Source organism: Lactuca saligna, chromosome 3 (assembly GCF_052625555.1).
Source record: "Lactuca saligna cultivar CGN05327 chromosome 3, ASM5262555v1, whole genome shotgun sequence".
NCBI lineage: Eukaryota > Viridiplantae > Streptophyta > Magnoliopsida > Asterales > Asteraceae > Lactuca > Lactuca saligna.
In genome coordinates, this window is record NC_136419.1 from 189,703,745 (window position 1) to 189,718,058 (window position 14,314).

Sequence of the window (14,314 nt, forward strand, 5' to 3'; positions counted from 1 at the left end):
AAAATATTAACAACCCTTTCACATTTTTCGGCTACGATCCGTTATCACCACCACCTTATCGGCCACAAATGGATAGTGTTCCTAGCTATTATTCACAATTCCAAATGCCCCAACAATTCCATTTCCAATCTCAACCTTAAACCCATTTTTCATCCCAACCGCCATTCACACCTTCAACCAAATTATTTTCTGATTCCGAACATGAAGAAAAGCAACAACAACCTCAACAAAAAAGAAAGGGAAGGTTGATATAAGAAGATGGATACAAAAAGAAAATGTTGAGTTAGCAAGGGCAAGGGTCGACATATCTGAAGATGGTGGCACGGGAAAGGGTCAAAATCGTGATATGTTTTGGTTACGTATCATTGAGCGCTTTTGTAAGTGAATGGGTTGAAATCTATATTATCGGGCGTCCGACCAACATAACTCCAAATGGAATCTTATGAACAAATTCGTCATTGGAATGAAATTTACAAAAACTTCGAAAAGCAATGGGCTAGGGAGAAAGTGAAGCGAGTTTGTTGAAAAAAACACACACTACATTCCAAGATGATATGCTAAAACTATTTAAGTTTATTCACGTGTTGGAAGTTGTCAAAAGAAGAATTAGGTGGAAGGTGCTTGCAACACATAAAGAAATTGCTAATCCGCTAAAAAGAAGTCGGACATCTTCATATTCGAGCTTGCAACAAGTCTCATTGGATGGTCACGTAGGCATTAATCTTCATGATGATAACAAAGACATTGAAGAAATACGCCCGCCTCCTCCTCTAATGGGAAGGGACAAAAAAAATCGAGCAAAAGGAAAAGGGAAAGTGACATCTTAAATTTCTTCAGTCAGAACCGAGCGGTCAACTAGATCAGAAGAAATGGTGACACAAATGACACAATTGAATTCAACTTTGAAGATGTATATGGCTGAAACCGTCCGAATCATCGAGTATACGTTGTTAATGCAAATATGTGAGACATCTCGACCCTGAAGATCAAGAGGCGGTTAAAGCGGTAAAACATTCGATTCGTGAAAAATACAAGCTAAACCGCAAATGAAATTTCAATGTTACTTTTTTTAAAGGGTTTTAATTAATTTTTATTTTCATGTTATTTTTTACTTTTAGGATTTCTAAAATGTCATTTTTAATTTTAGTATGGTTTCTAAAAAATTTGTTATTTTTTATTGAAATTAAAAAACAAAAGAAAAAAAAGAAAAAAAACTCATAAGTAAATCATTTACCACACCCTAGTCCATAGGTGAAAATTATAAAAAATGTGAAAGTTGACTTGACGTCTACATGACACTTTTTTAACATTGGTAAAAAGACACCACATCTCTTAACGTGATTGTTAACCTTATAAAGACTTATTACTTTTATCATATCATCTTTTCACTAACTTTTATCTAACAAAAATCTTTTATCAAGTATCATCTTTAATGGTTAACATTTCAAAAGCATTTTTATAAAATTAATTAATTTATCATTTATCAATCTTAAATATTTTATTAAGTCTCATCATATAATTTAGCATTTTTACTAACATATGTCACATTTTTGGGTATTTCTTAGGTAATTATTCAAAGAAAAAAACTTGTTAGGTATTTGTCTGAGTGTTTATCTTTCTACTAACTTATGTCATATTTATTCTTTTATTGACACTTATTGCCAAGAAATAAAAATAAAAAATAACTTTACCAAGTAATTTTTTCAAACTATAAAAGATAATAAATATAGTTATAGAAATACAAAAATAAAATAAAATATTAGGTTTGAGAGTGTGGCTCGGGAGTAGGCTTGGAAAGGGAGTGGTAAACTCGATATACATTGTCCTCCGATAGTGGTACTCTAAGTGAATATGAGTGAAACAACATTCAATTTCCGATCAGAGAGGAGAGATAGTAGAGGTAACGACTATTTTTATTGATTTTTCAATTTTTAACCATTTTAAATACTAAACCAAACCCACCAAATTACTCCACAACAAATCATTCTTTTTTTAGAAAGGAACTGTCTCCATCATCGTCGTCGTCATCATCGTCATCGTCGTCGTCGTCATCATCATCATCATCATCATCATCATCATCATCATCATCATCATCATCATCATCATCATCATTTGATAATTTAGAATTATTGCTACAAGTTGTGATCACCGTTGCTAATTATTTGCAACAAGAATCAGACGAGAAAACAAGAAATTTTGCAATAGAGACAAAAAAGATATATAAAGTGTAACATCCATAAAACTCATGAAAAAATTAAACTTTCAAAACCAACCATCATTGTTTACAAAATAGTTTTTAAAACATGTTCAATATCATGGTTTTCCCAAAGCATAAAACAAAACACGAGGAGGTGCACGATCACGCATTCGCCTTCCTGTGATCCTCGAAGGTACATGGAACATAACTCAAAACTGTAAGCCCAAAGCTTAGTGATTTCCCTCAAAATACGAACACATCACAATATCATAATAATAACACCAAACAACATGTATACAATATCTTCAGTCTGATTGGAACGCCCCACGGCCTGCAGTCTACCTGGTACACTCACAAAACCTTCAACATGACTGGTACGCCACACCTAGCCTTCAGCCTATCTGGAATGTTCTTTGGGCCTTTCGGCTTGATTGGTATGCCCCATTGGCCTTCAGTCTATCTAGGACGCCCTGGGTCTGTTGGCCTTCAGCACAAAGCATGACCGCCTCAACCCAACCAACCACACATACACCGGGTCGACACACATACATAAATAGAACAGACACAAATGCAAATAGATAGCTAGTAGCAACATACAGATTATAAAAATCACTAATCATCACATCATCCTATCTACCAGGATATAGATCTAACAGATCACTACAACACACCATCATACTATAAACGAAGATAACAATCCAAAGGGTCGGCCTTGGTGCCTTCGACCTGAAAGTATAGTAAGGAAAACTCACATTGCAGATTGAACATAACTGATGAGGTCCAACTCCGAAATCTCAGTTCTCTAATCGATAACTATTTCCACCAAGTAGCCAATTCCAATAAGATCCTAAAATACCTAAAATACCCTCACGGTCTAACTAAGTCAAAGTCAACGATCAAGGTCAACAGTCCATGTTGACCCAACACGTCGTGTTCCCCTTGGTCACACCATGTTCCGCAAGCATCCAAAACAGTTTAGAAAACTTAAACCAACACGACGTGTTCGCCAGAGTTCCAACAACTTAATACATTTAGTTTCATTTTCGACTCCAAGAGCTCTAAAGCTTAGATCTAGACCAAAATGTGATTAGGAAGGGTGATGTTTCCGACTTTATCCATTAGCACTACCAAAAAGGTCCAAAAACACAAATCACAAGCTTGATAATGCAAGGGCTTAACCAAAATAATCTTAATACTTAAGATCTAAAGTCCATCCTTTTCCAAAAGTGGTTCTAAAACCTAAACCATCCCAAAGGTTGGTGCTTTTTAAACATACATGTCTAATATATGTCTTGAACCCATATTAGGTCAAAATGAGGGTTTATCACCTAATCTCTATGCATGGAATCAAAACTTGCTTATAAACCAGATCCAAGACACTACTAGGTCACCTTGACCTCGAGATTCATAAAGTTGCAAACTTTATGAGATCCAACCATTACAACATTCCAGAACAATGAGAAAAGGGGACAAAACTTAAGATCTAATAACTTTGAATGATAAAAATCGGATCTTAGAAACTTACAAAGGTCCAGAAGTGTGCTAAACTGAAGAATAAGGCTTTCTTGCTGAATCTTTGCTTCCTTCTTCCACCTTCTTCCTTCTTTAAGCCTCAAAACACCAAACTAGCTTCACAAATGGGAGATAAAGCGATTAGGGTTTCTTTTAGGGATTGAGAGGCTGATGGGGGTTAAGGGTGAACAAACCCTAGCCTCCATATTCCTTTAAATAGGGAGAAAAACCCAAAATATTAGGGGTTTATTCTAGTAGTCAACACGCCGTGTTCCAAGAGGAACACACCGTCTTGCCCAAAATGAAACCCATGCCTTTTCATATCCACACACGCTGTGTTGGTGCCTCCAACATGCCGTGTCCAATCCTCAATTACACCCAAGATTACTACCACTTAACCAATTGATATGAAATAGAATTATAAGGATGAATTTAGAAGTATCTGAACATCGGGATGTTACACAAAGTGGGATTGTGAAGCTGCCCACCAACGTCTAATGCATGATTATTTTGATGATAATGTTATTTTTCCAACCACGTCCAGATGCAAGAGGTACGGTAGGATTTCATTCTTTACAAAAATGCACAACATAATTCATATGTTAGAATATGACACCCACCCGACGCACTAGATGAGAGTTTTAGAATGTTTGCACATAGCATATGAAAAAGACTTCACAAATTTTGCAAGTATGTCTTGAGGTTGTACGGTCCATGTTAGTTGTGTTACCTTACTTCCAATGACATACAAGCCTTGTATGCTCATCATGCAAACATGCATGGCTTCTGTGGATTGGTAGGAAGTTTGGATTGCATGCACTAGAAATGGACAAACTTTCCAAATGTATATCATGGGAAATATATACATGGTGATCAAAGTCGTGGTTATACTTGAAGCTGTAGTCTCACAGGATTTATGGATTTGACATGCCTACTTACGTAGTCCCAGTTCTCTTAATGATATTAATGTTTTGAATAATTCACCAGTATTCCACATGTTGTATGATGGTACTACACCAGATTCTTCCATTGTATTACGAAGGCAATACATATTAAACTGCTATCTTGTGGATGTGATCTATCCTAAGCATTCAAGTTTTGTTCAAACTTTGTCGTGTCCCGATGATAATAAATGAACGAGATACAAGAAAGCTCAAGAAAGAGTGTGGAAAGATGTTGAATGAGTATTTGTAGCTCTTAAAAAGCATTAGTAAATACTTAGAAATCTGTCAATTTTTTTAGAAAGGATAAAGATGATGAAGGTGATGTAAACGTATATCATATTACATAATATGATACTAGAAGATGAAAACAATACAATATGTGAGTACGACAAGCATGAAGTCATTATGAAGACACAGCCACTAGAAATTGGTCATGATGAATACATACGAAGACTCGTGATAACAAACAATACAAAAATTCATCACAAACTTCGCTATGATTTGATCGATCATTTTTGGAAGTTTAATAATGATCTTAATATGTCACCATTAAATGAACTAAACAATTGATTTTCGGAAGACGACTTTCTTTAAGTTTTAATTTTATGTTTGAATCTTTGTGTTTTTACATTTTAATTGTGATGCTATGTATTTTCTTCAAGTGTTATAACTTTCTATTTTATTTTTTATGAAATGCTTGTTTTTTATGTGATATATTTATTTTTAGTTTGTTATGAAATCAATTGATTAACTAATAAAAGAATTTAATATCTAAATATACTTAAGATCTAAAATAAAATGCTATTAATTATAATGATCAAATGTTATAAAACATGAAATAGATTAAAAGTTTAGGGAAAATATAAAAAATAAAAACCGAAAGATGAACATTTTATTATATTTATCAATCCAAATATACGCACACTTAAAATGAAGAAATATATTTCTATGAAAATCAAATATGACTACATACAAAGGAATAAAAAAAATAAAAACTAAAATATGAACATTTTATTATATAATAAAAATACAAGTTCATTTTCTAGAATCTTCTGTTGCCATCCGGCAAAAGTGATGTGAGTCTTTGAATTTTCCAATTCAATCAACAAAAGGCATTGAAACAAGCCATATGGTTCCTAATCAGACAATTTATAATGCTATATAATTTGTTTATTAAAGAATACAAATAACACCTCATTATTTAAAAGTTAGTGATCGTAAAATTTCTTAAACGAATACATCAAATACTTAAAACTAAACCCACCAAACTAATACGCATCTAAACGATACAGCTGAAATACGATAAGACCAAATCATTTATTGATCACATATTAGAATTTCATTTATTTGTAGTTACACAAGCCTTGCTATTACCTCTAAAGGGCATAAGTGTCACCATATTTAATGTTGCTATTTTAAACAAACACCAAATATCATCTAAATTCATATCTATATCTATATTTATTTGTATCATATATATCTTTATATACTTATAAATGTAATATTTTTCCTTTCATTATATTTATTTGAAACTTCCATGCATTTTTCATTTTATAATATTCATTTGAAACTCTCATGATTTTTTAATTTCTTTCTAATAAGGATTATAAGTTGGTAAATAAGATTAAATAAATATCAAATCTAAATTGTAATTATATATAAACTAAAATTTATTATTAAAAAAATATATTACTTCTACTTATAAAATTATAATTTTTAATTTTTAACATATTATACTTAATTTATTAGCTTTAATATATTGTTGGATGTAAACCATTATCATTTTAAAATTACAACTTTAGAACAATTTATATAGAATACTTAAATTATTAATTTAAATATAACATTACAGGGTCAACTTAAATATAAATTTTAGTTTAATTTAAACGACCAAAGAATATTTTGTAAATAGTTAAAAGTGATAAATTGTAGTGTCTTTCTAATAATGATTATATTTTTGTTAATAAGGTTAAATAAATATCAAACCTAAAGTAAAACCATAAATAAACTAAATTCAATATTAAAATAATATATTTACTTCTACTTATAAAGTTATGACTTTAAGCTTTAACATATTATACTTAATGTATTAGATATAATATGTTGTTTTATATAAACCATTAACATTTTAAACTATAAATTTTGAACAGTTTGGACAAAATACTTAAATTGTTGATTTCAATATATCATTACAGTGTCAATTTAAATATAAATTTCAGTTCTCCTTAAAAAACCCAATGGATATTTTATGAAAAGTTAAAAGTCATAAATTGTAGTGCTAAATACAAAAACTAAATTGTAATATCAATTTGACTAAAATATTTTCTAAAGATATTTTTATAATCGTTAAAAAGTTTCAAATAAGTAGCTTAAAATAAGTTACAATAACAATAGTTAAAAATAACTCTATATAAATGATTATATTATTACCTTTAAAATAAAAAAAACAGTGTTTGATGTTTTAAATAATTATAATGGTAGAAATTAAAAAATTAAATAAATAAATTTAAAAAAATTAATTAGTAATAACAACAAATATAAATATCATTAAACCATATATTATATTTAATTTTATTCATGAGTAACTCACGAGTAAAAGTCATTCAAACAAATAAGATTATGTAGCTATAATACATGTGTGTATGTGTGTATATATATATATATATATATATATATATATATATATATATATATTATCATATAATTCAAAATAATCAGTATATTATATCAATTTAGTATACGAATTATTATATCAAATTTAAAAACAACGTTATTGTTATATTTAAAAAACATATATTTGTAAATATTTCAATTATATAGTTCTTTCTGCGCAACGTGCATGGATTCGCCTAGTTATACTTATAAAGTAAGCATTTTTCCTTTCACCACATCATTTGAACTTTCTAACTTTTCATATTTCCCTATAATATACTTTCTAACTTAAATACGTTATTAATTATAAATATTATCATAAATGAAAGACTTCTTGATTTATCAATAACTTCATTATAGTGTTAAATGCATAACTTAAATTAATATATCAAACAAACTTAAAAATATAGAGTAAAATTTAAAACCTAAAGTAAAATATAAATAAAATTTTAAAAAAATCAATGTATATTTTTTTACAAGAGTTAAAATGAAAATATTAAATATAATAAGCATAAAAAAAACATAAATATAAAAATAAAACTAACTGAAAGATCTCCAAAAACTATTTTTTATAATAACAGATATTCTGTTAAGTTTTTTAAATTAATTTATAATAATAATAGTTAAAATAACATAAAAAAATTATATTATATTAAATCACAAACAATGATTGATAATTTAAATAATCATCATGGTGAAATTAAAATGTCGTTATTTTTTTTAAGTTAATAAATCATAATATTAGTTAATTATAATAGATAAGAAATATAAATAATTTCATACACACGTAAATGGTGAGTAGATACCATTAAATGATTCGATTTTAATAAGTGTTATATTATCTATTGTTGAAATGTCTAGATGTAATAATAATTATTTTTTAGTTAATATAAATGATAAAAATATTTTCAATGACATTTGATTACTAAAAGTTTAACTATAAAATTTTATTCCACGCAACGCATGGACATTCGTGTAGTCATACATACTTATAAAAGTAACATTTTTTCTTGAATCTCATGCATTTGAAACCCCATTTTTTAACTTCCTCAAACCACATTTATTTTAAACCCCATTTTTTAAGTAATGCAACTCAAAAGTTTTCTTAATTATGATTTAACACTAAAAAGTTTATAACTTATATTATATTTAATTAGCATTTAGTGAAAAGTTTACTATGAAAAGGTCAATCTTTTGGGAAGACATGCATACAAATCATATACAAGTTTTAGAAAGAAAACAAACTTAAAGGTTTTTGTGTTTGGTTGAGGTCTTATCACCATTTTGGAGATATGCTATTATATTAGAACTTTTAATTTGTAATTTGTTATACTAATTCAATTTTATTTTTCTTCGTTTTTGGATTATTGTAATACAGTCTTTGTATATTGTGGTTTAATCGTTAATATATTGATTATATATTATATAGGGTGATGTCGAAAATATTTAGTTAAATATTTTAAATATGTTCTTTTTGTTTTGTAATTATATCGTTTCAAAAAGATAATTAATTGAAACTCATACATATGTTCTAGTTTCCATTTCTCTCTCTCTCTCTCTCTCTCTATATATATATATATATATATATATATATATATATATATATATATATATATATATATATATATATATATATTACAATAAAGGTCAAAACGCTTCAACCAAAATTCATTTAAAATCTAATATTTGAAATGTTTTTTAATGATTGTAAAAATGTCAACATGTGTTACTTAATTGATTGATTAATAAAAATATTAATGTTTTTAAATTCCTAACTCTTAAACTTATGTTATTTAATTTGTTAGTTAACTAAAATATTTTCCTACTTAAAGATAACATTTTTATGTTTGGTTACTCATATTTGTTTATGTGATTAGAACATAATGTGTACATAGAATGACTACTTCAATTTCACATAGGAATCGATACCACTAGAGATGTATGTTGTCTCTAACCGGTGGTAGAAGATCGACATACACTTTTTAATTATTCATATTAATGCTTAGTAATATCTATTTTATATTCCTATTCACCTTAATTTTTTGGGTACAAATTAAGGAAAAGGATTCTCGGCGTACCAACATAAAGTCAAACGTACGCCTTATAAATGTGTAATTAAAATTGAATATCATATTTACTAATCGACTTATTTTAAAACTCTTGATGACATTTATGTATAATGATATATTTTGTATGACTTCATTCTTAATTTCAATTTTTAGTATTTAAAAGTTCATATATGAAACCTTGGATGTTTTGGTGTAATATAATAGTATAATACAAACTTTATTAGTTCAATATTATTTATTAATAGCTCATTGAAAACAATTTATTTCTTATTTTATCCAAAATATATTATCGGACATAAGAAAAGTAGATTATATTAATGTTATATAAAAACTTATAATATATATTAGATATTATAAAAGTAAAAGTAAAGTTTATAAAGTATGGACTATATTAGATAGTATCAAAATATAAGTTGATGTATTTTTATGTTATTTGATAATTCGGTTAATGCCCAAAACATGACTAAACACGTAAATTTCAACATATTTATATTTTTTCCCATAATTATTTTAACCACTTAACTGCATTTTTGCGCAATTTTTTCTTGAATCTCATGTATTTGAAAGCCCTCTTTAACTTCCTCAAACCACATTAATTCGAAACCCCTTTTTTTAACTAATGCAACTCAAAAGTTTTCTTAATTATGATTTAACACTCAAACATTTTATAACTTATATTATGTTTAATTAGCATTTAGTGAAAAGTTTACTATAAAAATACCAATCTTTTGGGAAGACATACATACAAATCAAATACAAATTTCAGAAAGAAATCAAATTTTAAGGTTTTTGTGTTTGGTTGAGGTTTTATGACCACTTTTGGAGATATGCTATTATATTAGAGATTTTAACTCATTTTTAGATTTTCTTCGTTTTTGGATTATTGTAATACAGTTGTTGTATATTGTGGTTTAATCGTTAATATATTGATTATATGTTATATACGGTGATGTCGAAAATATTTAGTTAAATATTTTAAATATGTTTTTTTTTTTGTTTTGTAATTGTGTCGTTTCAAAAAGATAATTAGTTAAAACCGGTATATATGTTATACTTTCCATCTTTTTTTCTCTCCCTCTCTCTTTCTCTCTCTCTCTCTCTCTCTGTGTATATATATATATATATATATATATATATATATATATATATATATATATATATATCAAAACACTTCAACCAAAATTCATTTAAAATCTAATATTTCATATGCTTTTTAATAATGATTGTAAAAATTTCAACATGTGTTACTTAATTGATTGATTAATAAAAAATATCAATGTTTTGAAACTCCTAACTCTTAAACTTATATTATTTAATTTGTTAGTTAACTAAAATATTTTTCCTACATAAAGATAACATTTTTATGTTTGGTTACTCATATTTGTTTATGTAATTAGAAAATGATGTGTACATAGAATCACTATTTCAATTTCACATATGAATCGATACCACTAGAGAGGTATGTTATTTTTAACCGGTGGTAGGAGATCCACATACGCTTTTTAATTATTTATATTACTACTTAGTAATATCTATGTTATATTCTTATTCACCTTAATTTTTAGGTAGAAATTATCGAAGAGAATTCTCGGCGCACCAACGTAAAGTCAAACGTTTGCCTTGCAAAATATGTAATTAAAATTAAATATCATATTTACTAATCGACTTATTTTAAAACTCTTTATGACATTTATGTATAATGATATATTTTGTATGACTTCATTCTTAATTTAAATGTTTAATATTTGAAAGTTCATATATGAAATATTGGATGTTTTGGTGTAATATAAATAGTGTAATACAAAGTTTATTACTTCAATATTGGTTATTCATAGCTCATTCAAAACAACTTATTTCTTATTTTATCCAAAGTATATTATCGGACATAAGAAAAGTAGATTATATTAATGTTATACAAAAACTTATAATATATATTGGATATTATACAAGTAAACGTAAAGTTTATAAGGTATGGACTACATTACTAAAAACATAAATTTCAACATATTTATATTTTTTCCCATAATTATTTTAACCACTTAAATGCATTTTTGCTCAACGCGCGAGGTTACGCCTACTATACTTATAAAGGAAAAAATTTCTTTCATCACATTCATGTGAAACCCCCATGTATTTTTCCTTTCACCACATTTATTTGAAACTCTCACAACTTTTCAATTTCTTTCTAATAATAATTATAAGTTGGTTAATAAGGTTAAATAAATATAAGACTTAAAATGTAGTCATATATAAACTAAATTTCCATATTAAAATAATATCTTTACTTCTATTTATAAAGATATATTTTTTAACTTTTAATATATTATAATTAATTTATTAGTTTTAAAATTTTGGAACAATTTATATAAAATACTTAAATTATTAATTTAAATATAATATTACATGGCAACTTAAATATAAATTTTAGTGTAACTTAAACAACCCACAAAATATTTTATAAATAATTAAAAGTGATATATTGTAGTGTCTTTCAAATAATGATTATAAGTTGGTTAATAATGTTAAATATATCAAACATAAAGTGTAATCATAAATAAACTAAATTTCAATTTTAAAATAATATATTTATTTCTACTTATAAAGTTATGTCTTTAACTTTTAACATATTATACTTAATTTATTAGATTTAAAATTTTGTTGTATGTAAACCATTATCTGTTTAAAGCTACAAGTTTTGAACACTTTGAACAAAATACATAAATTGTTAATTTAAATATAACATTACAATGTCAACTTAAATATAAATTTTAGTTCTACTTAAAAAACAAAAAAATATTTTATAAATAGTAAAAGTTGATAGATTGTAGTGATAAAAGTAGAAACTAAACTGTAATATCAATTTCAGTAAAATATTTTCTAAAGATATTTTTATAATCGTTAAAAGTTTTCAAATAAATAGCTTAAAATAACTTACAATAACAATAGTTAAAAATAACTCTATATAAAATGATTATATTGTTACCTTTAAAATCATAAAACAATGTTTTAATGTTTTAAATAATTATAATGATAGAAATTAAAACGTTAATCAAATAAATTTTAAAAAATTAATTAACAATAACAACAACTATAAATATTATTAAAAGCATATATTATACTTAATTTTATTCATGTGTAACTCGCGGGTAAAAGTCATTCAAATGATTGAGATTACGCAGTTATAATATATATATATATATATATATATATATATATATATATATATATATATATAGTATAATATAATTCAAAATAATCAATATATTATATCAATTTAGTATACAAATTATCATATCAAAATTAACAACAACGTTATTGTTATATTTATAAGAAGATATATTTGTAAACACTTCAACTATATCGGTATTTCTACGCAAGGTGCGATCATTCGCCTAATCATTTCATTATATACTTATAAAGGAAACATTTTTCCTTTCACCACATTCATTTGAAACTCTCATGCATTTTTCCTTTCAGCACATTTATTTGAAACTCCCATGACTTTTCAATTTCTTTCTAATAATAATTATAATTTGTTAATTAGGTTAAATAAATATTAAACCTAAAGTATAATCATATATAAACTAAAATTTAATATTAAAATAATATCTTTACTTCTACTTATAAAGTTATGTTTTTTTAACTTTTAACATATTATGCTTAATTTATTAGTTTTAATATATTGTTGGATGTAAACCATTATCATTTTAAAGACACAATTTTTGTAACAATTTCTATAAAATACTTAAATTATTAATTTAAATATAAAACTACATGGTCAACTTAAATATAAATTTTAGATTAACTTAAACAACCCAAAGAATATTTTGTAAATAGTTAAGAGTGACAAAATTGTAGTGTTTTTCTAATAATTTTATAAGTTGGTTAATAAGGTTAAATAACATCAAACCTAAAGTGTAAACATAAATAAACTATATTTAAATTTTAAAGTAATATCTTCTGCTTATAAAGTTATGTCTTTAAATTTTAATATATTATCCTTAATTTATTAGATTTAATATGTTGTTATATCTAAACCATTACTAGTTTAAAGCTACAACTTTTGAACACTTTGGATAAAATACTTAAATTGGTAACTTAAATATTACATTACAATGTCAACTTAAATATAAATTCCAGTTCCACTTAAAAAACATCCGATGAATGTTTTTGTGAATAGTTAAAAGTGATAAATTGTAGTGGTAAATGCAAAAACTAAATTGTAATATCAATTTAACTAAAATATTTCCTAAATATATTTTGATAATCATTAAAAGTTTTCAAATAAGTAGCTTAAAATAACTTATAATAACAATAGTCAAAAATAATTCTATATAAATGATTATATTGTTACCTTTAAAATCTAAAAACAATGTTTGATGTTTTAAATAATTATAATGATAGAACTTAAAACGTTAAACAAATAATTTTTAAAAAATTAATTAACAATAACAAGAACTATAAATAACATTAAACTATATATTATATTTAATTTTATTCAGGAGTAACTTGCAGGTAGAAGTCATTCAAACGATTGAGATTATGCAGTTATAATAAATGTATATATTATCATATAATTCAAAATAGTCAATATATTATATCAATTTAGTATACAGATTATTATATTAAATTTAACAACAATGTTATCGTTATACTAAAAAAACATATATTTGTTAAAAATTTCAACTATATAGATCTTTCTGCGCAACGTGCAGACATTCGCCTAGTATACTTATAAATGAAGCATTTTTATTTTCACCACATTCATTTGAAACTCTCATTACTTTTCAATTTCTCTCTTATAATGATTATAAGTTGGTTAGTAGGTTAAATAAATATCTAACCTTGTAATCATATATAAACTAAATTTCAGTATTGAAATAATATCTTTATATTTACTTATAAAGTTATGTCTTTAACTTTTAACATATTATACTTAA